The sequence below is a fragment of the Mauremys reevesii genome, linkage group 1, assembly GCF_016161935.1.
Source record: "Mauremys reevesii isolate NIE-2019 linkage group 1, ASM1616193v1, whole genome shotgun sequence".
Taxonomy (NCBI): domain Eukaryota; kingdom Metazoa; phylum Chordata; order Testudines; family Geoemydidae; genus Mauremys; species Mauremys reevesii.
The window spans coordinates 175,038,905-175,049,833 of record NC_052623.1 but is presented as its reverse complement, the minus strand read 5'-3'; positions in this window follow the sequence as shown (position 1 = coordinate 175,049,833).

Here is a 10,929-nt window from a genome sequence, read left to right as displayed (position 1 = left end):
ATACAATTTATAAGAAAATGTAGAAAAACATCAAAAATATTTAATACATTTCCATTGGTATTTTATTGTTCATAGAATCATAGAATCTCAGGGTTGGAAGGGACCTCAGGAGGTCATCTAGTCCAACCCCCTGCTCAAAGCAGGACCAAACCCAACTAAATCATCCCAGCCAGGGCTTTGTCAAGCCTGACCTTAAAAACCTCTAAGGAAGGAGATTCCACTACCTCCCTAGGTAACCCATTCCAGTTCTTCACCACCCTACTAGTGAAAAAGTTTTTCCTAATATCCAACCTAAACCTCCCCCTCTGCAACTTGAGACCATTACTCCTTGTTCTGTCATCTTCTACAACTGAGAACAGTCTAGATCCATCCTCTTTGGAACCCCCTTTAAGGTAGTTGAAAGCAGCTATCAAATCCCCCCTCATTCTTCTCTTCTGCAGACTAAACAATCCCAGTTCCCTCAGCCTCTCCTCTTAAGTCATGTGCTCCAGCCCCCTAATCATTTTTGTTGCCCTCCGCTGGACTCTCTCCAATGTATCCACATCCTTCTTGTAGTGTGGGGCCCAAAACTGGACACAGTACTCCAAATGAGGCCTCACCAGTGCTGAGTAGAGGGGAATGATCACATCCCTTGATCTGCTGGAAATGCCCCTACTTATACAACCCAATATGCCATTAGCCTCCTTGGCAACAAGGGCACACTGTTGACTCATATTCAGCTTTTCGTCCACCGTAACCCCTAGGTCCTTTTCTGCAAAACTGCTACCCAGCCATTCAGTCCCTAGTCTGTAGCAGTGCATGGGATTCTTCCGTCCTAAGTGCAGGACTTTGCACTTGTCCTTGTTGAACGTCATCATATTTCCTTTGGCCCAATCCTCTAATTTGTCTAGGTCCCTCTGTATCCTATCCCTACCCTCCAGCGTATCAACCACTCCTTCCAGTTTAGTGTCATCTGCAAACTTGCTAAGGGTGCAGTCCACACCATCCTCCAGATCGTTAATGAAGATATTGAACAAAACCGGCCCCAGCACCGACCCTTGGGGCACTCCACTTGATACCGGCTGCCAACTAGACATGGAACCATTGATCACTACCCGTTGAGCCCGACCATCTAGCCAGTTTTCTATCCACCTTACCGTCCATTCATCCAGCCCAGACTTCTTTAACTTGCTGGCAAGAATACTGTGGGAGACTGTATCAAAAGCTTTGCTAAAATCCAGAAATAGTACATCCACTGCTTTCCCCTCATCCACAGAGCCGGTTATCTCGTCATAGAAGGCAATTAGGTTAGTCAGGCATGACTTGCCCTTGGTGAATCCATGCTGACTGTTCCTGATCACTTTCCCCTCCTTTAAGTGGTTCAGAATTGATTCCTTGAGGACCTGTTCCATGATTTTTCCAGGGACTGAGGTGAGACTGACTGGCCTGGAGTTCCCTGGATCTTCCTTCTTCCCTTTTTTAAAGATGGGCACTACATTAGCTTTTTTCCAGTCATCCGGGACCTCCCCCGATCGCCATGATTTTTCAAAGATAATGGCCAATGGCTCTGCAATCTCATCGGCCAACTCCTTTAGCACCCTGGGATGCAGCGCCTCCGGCCCCATGGACTTGTGCTTGTCCAGCTTTCCTAAATGGCCCCGAACTACTTCTTTCTCCACAGAGAGCTGGTCACCTCCTCCCCATACCGTGCTGCAGAGTGCAGCTGTCTGGGAGCTGACCTTCTCTGTGAAGACAGAGGCAAAAAAAACATTGAGTACACTAGCTTTCTCCACATCCTCTGTCACTGGGTTCCCTCCCTCATTCAGCAAGGGGCCCACACTTTCCTTGACTTTCTTCCTGTTGCTAACATACCTAAAGAAACCCTTCTTGTTACTCCTAACATCTCTGGCTAGCTGCAACTCCAAGTGTGATTTGGCCTTCCTGATTTCACACCTGCATGCCTGAACAATACTTTTATACTCCTCCCTGGTTATTTGTCCAATCTTCCACTTCTTGTAAGCTGTTCTTTTGTGTTTAAGACGAGCAAGGATTTCACTATTAAGCCAAGCTGGTCACCTGCCATATTTACTTTTCTTCCTACACATCGGGATGGTTTGTTCCTGCAACCTCAATAAGGTTTCTTTGAAATACAGCCAGCTTTCCTCGACTCCTTTCCCCGTCATGTTATTCTCCCAGGGGACCTTGCCCATCAGTTCCCTGAGGGAGTCGATGTCTGCTTTTCTGAAGTCCAAGGTCTCTGTTCTACTGCTTTCCCTTTTTCCTTGTGTCAGGATCCTGAACTCGACCATCTCATGGTCACTGCCTCCCAGGTTCCCATCCACTATTGCTTCCTCTACTATTTCTTCCCTGTTTGTGAGCAGCAGGTCAAGAAGAGCTTTTCCCCTAGTTGGTTCCTCCAGCACTTGCACCAGGAAATTGTCCCCTACACTTTCCAGAAACTTCCTAGATTGTCTGTGCACTGCTGTATTGCTCTCGCAGCAGATATCGGGGTGATTAAAGTCACCCATGAGAACCAGGGCCTGTGATCTAGCAACTTCTGTTAGTTGCTGGAAGAAAGCCTCGTCCATCTCATCCCCCTGGTCCGGTGGTCTGTAGCAGACTCCCACCATGACATTACCCTTGTTGTTCATACTTCTAAATTTAATCCAGAGACACTCAGGTTTTTCTGCAGTTTCATACTGGAGCTCTGAGCAGTCATACTGCTCTCTTATGTACAACGCAACTCCCCCACCTTTTCTGCCCTTCCTGAACAGTTTATATCCATCCATGACAGTACTCCAATCATGTGAGTTATCCCACCAAGTCTTTGTTATTCCAATTACATCATAATTCCCTGACTGTGCCAGGACTTCTAGTTCTCCCTGCTTTTTTCCCAGGCTTCTTGCATTAGTGTATAGGCACTAAAGATAACCCGCTGATTGTCCCGCTTTCTTGGTCTGAGAGAGGAGTCCTCCCCTCTTGTAATCTCCTGCTTGTGCTTCCTCCCCTCTTGTAATCTCCTGCTTGTGCTTTAACACAATTAAAACTGCAATTAATCGTGATAAATTTTTTTAATCGTGATTTTTTTTAGTTAATCACGTGAGTTAATTGCGATTAATCGACAGCCCTACTTCCCAGTAAATTATGTTTATGAAATAATATGACAGCTCATAATATTTGGAATAGTGATTTCCTGCTACTTCATGGTTTCCAAAAGAGAAAATATCATTTTTGTGTTATTTTGTGTTACTCAGCTGGTTTTAATGGGAAAACAGTCTTGAACTGCCAAATTTCTTAGGGCATTTCTCAAACTGTTTAATTACAGTATTTTGATTTTTTTATATGCACTATTAATTGTCCTAGGTAGATAACTTAGACATGCAAAGGTGATCTGAGAGCCAAGGAAAACTGTTAGTAAGGATGAAAGTTTCTGCTTAGCCTACTAAATAACAAAGCTGATTGTTGCAAGGTTGCAGTTTGCTGGACCCAGAGATAGCAAACTTCTGACCAAATAGTAAAAGTTTTCCTTGTGTATCTCCCGTTGCCACTGATATTTTCTTTCAGCGAATGATCAGAAGCCATGAGCTGTAAAGACATTCATCCACATTCAGTGATGTGTAATCACAGCTCCACAGATCTGATCTAGCAAGCACCTACTGATGTGAGTAGTCCTATTCAAGTTATGAAATATGATATTCCTAGAACTGCCCGTGTGAGCAAGTGCAGGACTGGAACCTGTGTCTTTCCAGTTGGCTTGTGACTAGCTTTAGCATTACGGTACAGCAGAGTAAGGAAGGATTCCTTGTTCCTCATGTGGATATGTTAGGGCTACCAAGATCTTATCTTCAGATGCTGGGGGAGCACATAGGCTGGAGGCCAGTTGCTCCCCACAGTAAGTGAGTGACCTTTTAGGGGTGGGGAGTAAATGCAGCTACTACAGGATCAGAATTTCAAAACAGCTCAGTTATCAAATACATATATCAAAATAAATGGCTTCATTTTCACAGCTCAACACCTTGGTGTTACAGTGGGAGCTGCTGGGTTCTGAGCACTCTTGAAAACCTGGCTCTTATTGAGGTATCTACATGGGAGTCCAACTTTTTTTTTAAATCTGACCCTAATCTGGCTTTGAACACTTCTGAACATCTGGGCCACAATGCTGGAACTGATTGGCCAGGTGGCAGGAGTAAACTAACCTCCCAAATATGTGCCATATTGTTCTTCATGTGAGAGGGGAGCCCTGGGTGGAACTGTGTCTAACAGGAGTTTTTCTAAAGCACAGTGTCTCCCTGTGCTCCCCCTGGGGCAGTGTGTCTAGCACCATCCCATATTCAGGTTGTGCTTAAAGGCACAGTCTAATCTTAACTATTTCAGATATTCTTTTTCAAGGAGATTCCTACAATTAACTATCAAAATGCTATCAGATGGTAATGGCGTAAAAAAAGCTGGCTTGGTTTTTGAGCCAACACCTAACTGTGAAAATCTCTATCAGTACACCAGTCCCCTGATCCATCATTTTTTTAAAATAATATGATATTGGTTACATGAAGGTTATGTTTACATCTCTTTCAGTACTCTTGTAGCTATTATAGAGTTTTTGATTTGTTGTTACCCAGAGTTCCTTATTTCTTTTCTAGTTTCTTATGCATTTCTTAACTACTAGTTTCAGTAGGTGCTATTTTGACATGTTTAACCTTTAAAAATAAATCACAGTATCTCTTCTTTTTAAACTTCCATACTTAACTCATTTTTTTAATACCAAAGGGTTATAGACTAATGCTCTGAAATTTCTTCTTAATAAATCAAAGCCTTGTTTGAGTTATGGAGCTTTCAAAGCATTTAAAACCACAAACCACTCTCTCTTTTGTTCTCATCTATCTAATATAAAATTTGTCAAAAATGACTTAAATCAATATAATGTGGGGATTTTTTTTCCTGAGACTTTGTAGACAATATGTTATTCCACAAGTGAAATTTTATGAGAAATGTATAAATCCCTAAAAATATAACGGAAACAACATAGATTGATATAGTATAGGCACTTGCTAATGCCAAACAGCATGCAGCAATTTTTAACATATAAGGAAACATATTAAAAAAAACAAATCCAAAGTTGACCTAGATCTACTTCCATTTTCCTAGCAGCAGTCTTATTAGCTAATCATATCTTCATGCCTGAGAAAAAGCAGCTTATAAAATCCCAGGATTATAGCTATTTGCAATTTATTTATTTAGTTTTAAAATCTCCTTAAGTTTTATAAAAGGTAGAGTCTGGGTGAGTCAGGCATGCAATATCATAACAGATGAACCTTTCTGAAATGGCATTAACCATGTAGTGGCACCTGAAATAGCATTGCTGTTTTATACAAGGCCCGAACTTGTGAGGTTCTGAGTATGTGACATGTTGAGCTCTTCAGCTTCCATAAAAATTAACAAACGGTGGGGTTACTCAGCACCTAGAGGCTCTGCCCTCAGTCTTTTTAGATAATCAGATCAATGGCCCAGTTCTGCTCTCACTGAATTCAAGGGGAGGTTAGCTCTTAGTTTCCGCTGAGATATCCAGTAGCACATCATCATTACTGTTTTAGCATTTTTAATTCTGACATTGGTGAAAGACATAAAGGACCCTTGGTTAAATGAGTACTATTGGTTACTATCACAGTGTAGCTGGCCTTTAAAGGCAATCGGGGGCTCAGCATGACTGTGACAGGCTGTGCTAAAAAGAATAAGCCAGGCAACATGGATCTGGGGATAACTGATTGCCTAAGTAGCTGGGCAATGATTAACTAATTAAGGAACATGGGCCTTACATATGTAGGCTCAGGCAGGAAAGAACCCAGGGAGGAAGCACATGGGGAAAGAATGTGGCAGGAGGAACTGGCTAGGAAGTACTCCTAATAGAGGCTCTCCCTAGAGAACAGAGTCTCCTGGGGAGAGAAACAGTCCCTGGAAGAGAGAGTTCCTAATGGGAAGGCTTCTCAGGGGGAGCTGGTGAGGGAGCTCACTAGGAAAGTAAGTCTAGTTGGGGGACACTCCCAACAGGAAAAGCTATGAATGCCAAGCCTCAGCAAAACCTGGTACCAACGCAAGAACTTCACCAGATAATAGCAGATGTCCCAGATCAAAGGAATTACATGTTGTCCTGAAGAAGGGTTATGTTGGTTTGACCTTTGTGGGGACCTTGACCCAAGATGAGAGATCTTTCCCCAGCTGATGACAAGAGACTTTGGCTCCAGAAGATGGCTTTGACTCACTCAGAAGGGAGGTTTGACGGGTCCTTCATTCTTTTCCTCCTCCAGCTAGGATGCTAGATGGAGGTCTGTTTGTCAAATGTTCTGCCTTTGGGTTAATAAACCAGACCCCTGAAGAAGCACTGTTCAGTATAACTAATCTTCCCTGGAATTATTGAAAGCCCCTAGGGGAAACTGAGGCATACATTTAATTGTAATGCTGCAGTGGGCTGCCGGGGGGTGATCCAGAAGTGAGGGCCCCCATTACAGTTATATAAGTAGGTCATCTTGGATTTTTTTCAGTTTCAGAAGTGCATGCACATTTGTTGCCAGTGTTCCTGTAATGTAAAATGTACATAATAGAATTCCAAATTCCCATTGGCTACATAAAAATAATTACAATTAACCAAAACCAGCAGCAATTTCCACAGAAATAAGGCTAATGCTAAGCTGCCCTTTCCTTTTATCACATTTCTAGTTTTGTTGTTGTTTGGGTGTTTTTGTTACAACACGAGACAGTTTCCTATTTAATTAACATATTTTGAGTTATTGTGCCCAATGTACTTTAGTGAATTTCCTAAAACAAGACTTCTCCATTCCCATCCATTTTGTAAGTTTACTCATTTACAATAGAAGGAGGTACTTATACCTACTACAGCTACTTTCATGTTTGTCTTTCCCCCCTCTACGCAACACCACTGTTTTTTACAGTTCACCTTGTAAAACATGCCAGAGTTGTCCCCAATCATTTCTACTCTCCTTTGGCAAGCAAGACTATGATGGGACTCACAAAGGTCTTTCCTTTACATTTCTGTACTATTTTTTTCTTCCCATCTTTTTTTTTTGGACGGGGGACAATTGTTATATGACACTTTTTGTCTTTGAAAACAAAAACTATGTATGTTTATTTTTTAAATTAAGCGTATTGACTTTTTAAAAAAAAAATATGAATCAGAAGCATACTCAAACAACCATACAGAGACATAAATTATCAAACAAATAGGATGGTATAACAATACCTGATATGTGCAGCATAAGGAATTGCTTCTTTTATGATAGGACAGTAAAGTAATAAAATAGGGTGTGAATAGACATTCCAGACTATAAAATAAATAACAATAAAAAGAAAATACCTTTGACTTGTTTAGTAGGATCTAGACTTAAAGAACATAAACAACAGTAGTATTTGGTAAGTGAAAAGGAAGCAGATGATGTCAGGTTATCGAAGACGAAAGGGCTTCTAAGCAAAATGATAAATGTTCATTTTCTAATTGAATAACAATTTTACCTCCAAACAGTGAATATGAACATTTTGAAGTGTCTATTGTGTTGCTTTTCCAGCATCATTTGTCTGGCTGAAAGTGCAATCCATAAGTACTTTGAAGAGTCTGGCATTTCTTAATTTCTGGAATGTGTGATGTTTTGCTATATGGCTTAGTCAGCAATTGCTTAATAAGGCAGTGAAAGCTAGCATTTTAAATGAAGCCATTTTATTTTACTTTGCTCTAAACAAGCATATTTTATTTATACAGTATCATCTATAACATAGGATTGAATATACTATTTAAGATATTTTAATTGGCATGACTAATTACCGATCCCAAACCTTTCATAGAAAAATGGCTTTTTTCCCCTAACAACAGCAATGAGCTCCCAAAATCCTAAGAACTGGTTCCCTACTGGGTCCTCGGTGGTTTGGCGGTAGGGAGGTCTTCACTCGCTCCAGGTTTTTGGCGGCAGGTCCTTCACCCGGAGCGAGTGAAGGACCCGCCACCGAAGTGCTACCGAAGACCTGGTAGGGAACCGCGTGGTAAGTACAAGTCCCACCTGCCTGTCTCCCCACCCCCACCACCCACCCATCTGACCCCAACCCACGTCCTGCCCTTGACTGCCCCCCTCAGAACCCGCAACCCATTAACCCCCCACTCCTTGTCCTCTGACCACACCCCCCAAGACCCCGCACCCTAACTGCCCCCAAGGACCCCACCCACCCAACTCGCCCCACCCCTGTCCCTTGACTGCCCCAACCCCATCCACCACCACCACCACCACCACCGTGACAGACCCCTGGGACTCCCACGCCTACCCAACCCCCCTGTTCTCCGTCCCCTGACTGCCCCCCCTAACCTCCCCCTGCTCCAACCACTCCCTACCCCTTATCCAACTATTCCTCCCAGCCCTGGGTGGCCCCCTTACCATGCTGCTGTGTAAGGATGCCACACAGCTGCTGGAGCTTGCAGCCCCACCCCCTTACCCAGAGGTGAAAGTAAGCCGGTACGTCCCCATACGGCATATCGGCAAGAGCCAGTGCGCCATACCGGCGTGGCCCGGCTTCCCCAGGGGGCAATTTAAAGGGCCTGGGGCTCCCAGCAGGGGCTGAAGCCCCAGGCCCTTTAAATTGCCACCAGAGCCCCATTGCTGCAGCCCTGGGGTAGCGGCAGCGGGGCTCTGGGGCTATTTAAAAAGTTCAGGGCTCCCACTGCTTCTACCGCCCTGGCCCTTTAAATAGCCACTGGAGCCCCACCACCACTACTCCAGGGCTCTGGCAGCTATTTAAAAGGCTGGGGTGGTAGAAGCAGGGGAGCCCCAGGCCCTTTAAATAGTCCCCAGAGCCCTGGGGTAGCGGCAGGCTCCAGGGGCTATATAAAGGGCTGGGGCTCCAGCTGCCTCTGCTGCCCCATCCTTTAAATAGCCGCTGGAGCCCCGCTGCTTCCCCCAGGGCTCCGGCAGCTCTGCGAGTGGGGAGGAAGCGGGGGAGGGGCCAGGGGAGCCTCGGCCTCCCCAGCTGGGAGCTCAGGCGGCCCAGACAGGATGGTCCTGCAGGCTGCATGTGGACCATGGACTGGAGTTTGCCCACCCACCTGCCCCTTTAGGAACCGGTTCTACACTGGCTTCTAAATTTAGCAACAGGTTCTTGCGAACCGGTGCGAATTGGCTCCATCTCACCACTGCCTAACAACATTTTCTTTTCCAGTTCTTTGAAATAGATTTGTATTTTTGTTTTTTTAAATAAAAACTTCTCTTGCTTTGTTTACAAGGAGAGAAAGAGGGTTCATGGGGAGGGAGGGGAAACACCAAAAAACTAAACACATAAAAATCCTTCTGTTTTTGTTGTGTTGAAAAACTGAAAATTTTCAAAAGAAGTTAAAAATCTTCATTTTTTTAACAAAAAAAAATTTCAAAGAAAGTATGACATTTTTGTCCAGCTCTCTGTTATGCGGTACAAAAGGAATAAATATAATTGCTAAAATCACTTTTTCTTCCTACTCTGGTGTCTTTTTCTCCCAGAGTTTAATGTACTGCACACACTCTATTAGAAAGCTTGACAATCATGCTGAAAACCAAAAAGTATTACTTCTAAATATTTGTTTTCCTTTGAAGACATTCACTGTTTTAAAATTCACAGAAAGTATCTGATATTTAATCTGAATAATTTCTGTGAAATAAAGAATTACAGGATAGGAAGGGACACTCGAGTCACAAAGCCAGCCCTGTTTGAGATAGGTGTTTGATGCTTTACTTGCTGTGATTATACTGACTTTAATGTATTTTGGTTTTTTTCCCCTTTTGCTCCAACTTTCTCTGTGGTTATATTGGCTGTTATGGGAACCACACAGCTAAAACCCTGCATGACTCTTTGAAAAGTGTATCCCTTCATGTTAGCCTAGCTTAGTCACTCTTCCTGTTGATCACTCTTTTCTTCTGCACCCTTCTGTATGTAGATATTCCCTTACCTCCTCCATTATTTCATATTAGTAGCTTCCATGGTCTTGGGCAATTTTATAAACAAAAATTCTTATTAATGATTTTTGTACAATATTTTAACTTAGGCTTTTCTATTTCGTCAAAAGCTTTGTCAGCTTTGAAACAGGTTTGTTTTCCAGTAGCTTGAGAAGACTCTAAATGGGACATAGAGTAATAAAGATATAAGTCATTAGTTTATATCCAATGCATATGGTGCAATTCATTTCCAATTGGTAGCCTATGTGAAATGAGCAGTGGATTTCAGGATAGTTCCTATTGGACACATGTCTATATCAAAACTGGTGCTAAGAAACAAATGTCTGGCCATCTCAACAGAGGCCACAAGGACTGAATGAGAATGGAAACTGAACCAGTCTCTCTTCCCTAGAGACATGATTCCTTCTGAAACAAGATCACAGTTAATTATAGTTATATAAGATTTCCCAATTTTGGTTTATATGGATTACTATAGGCTAGTTTTGGTTATTTTTGCTTACTGGATTATGTATCCACTGTACTCTTCTTTAAACTTCAGGAGATTTAAAAACTCCTAGCTTCATTCAAAACCAGTCAAATGCGAAGAATGTTTCACAAAGCTTGCTGAACCAATCCATGAAGCATAATTCATGGGTGTGAAACCATGTTTACTAGAGCCATTTAAATTGTCAACATGTAATTCAAAGCTCAGCATCCCTATTCAGTAAACTGAGCAAACCATTTCCTAATATCAACAAGAGAATTAACACATTAAAGACTAGATTTGAGCACTTCATCTACTGTAAACTGCAACACGCCTAGACTTGTGGAGTGCATTGGTCCTGCTTCAGTCATATGGGAGATGGGGAAACAAAGAGGTTCTTGAATTCTGTAGATGTGAGTGATGCTATAGTCAAGAGAATAAACACAGCTAAATAATGAAGGAAAGAGTTACCTTTTTCTCTTAAATGTTATTCAGTGGTGGCAAACCGAAGACTGC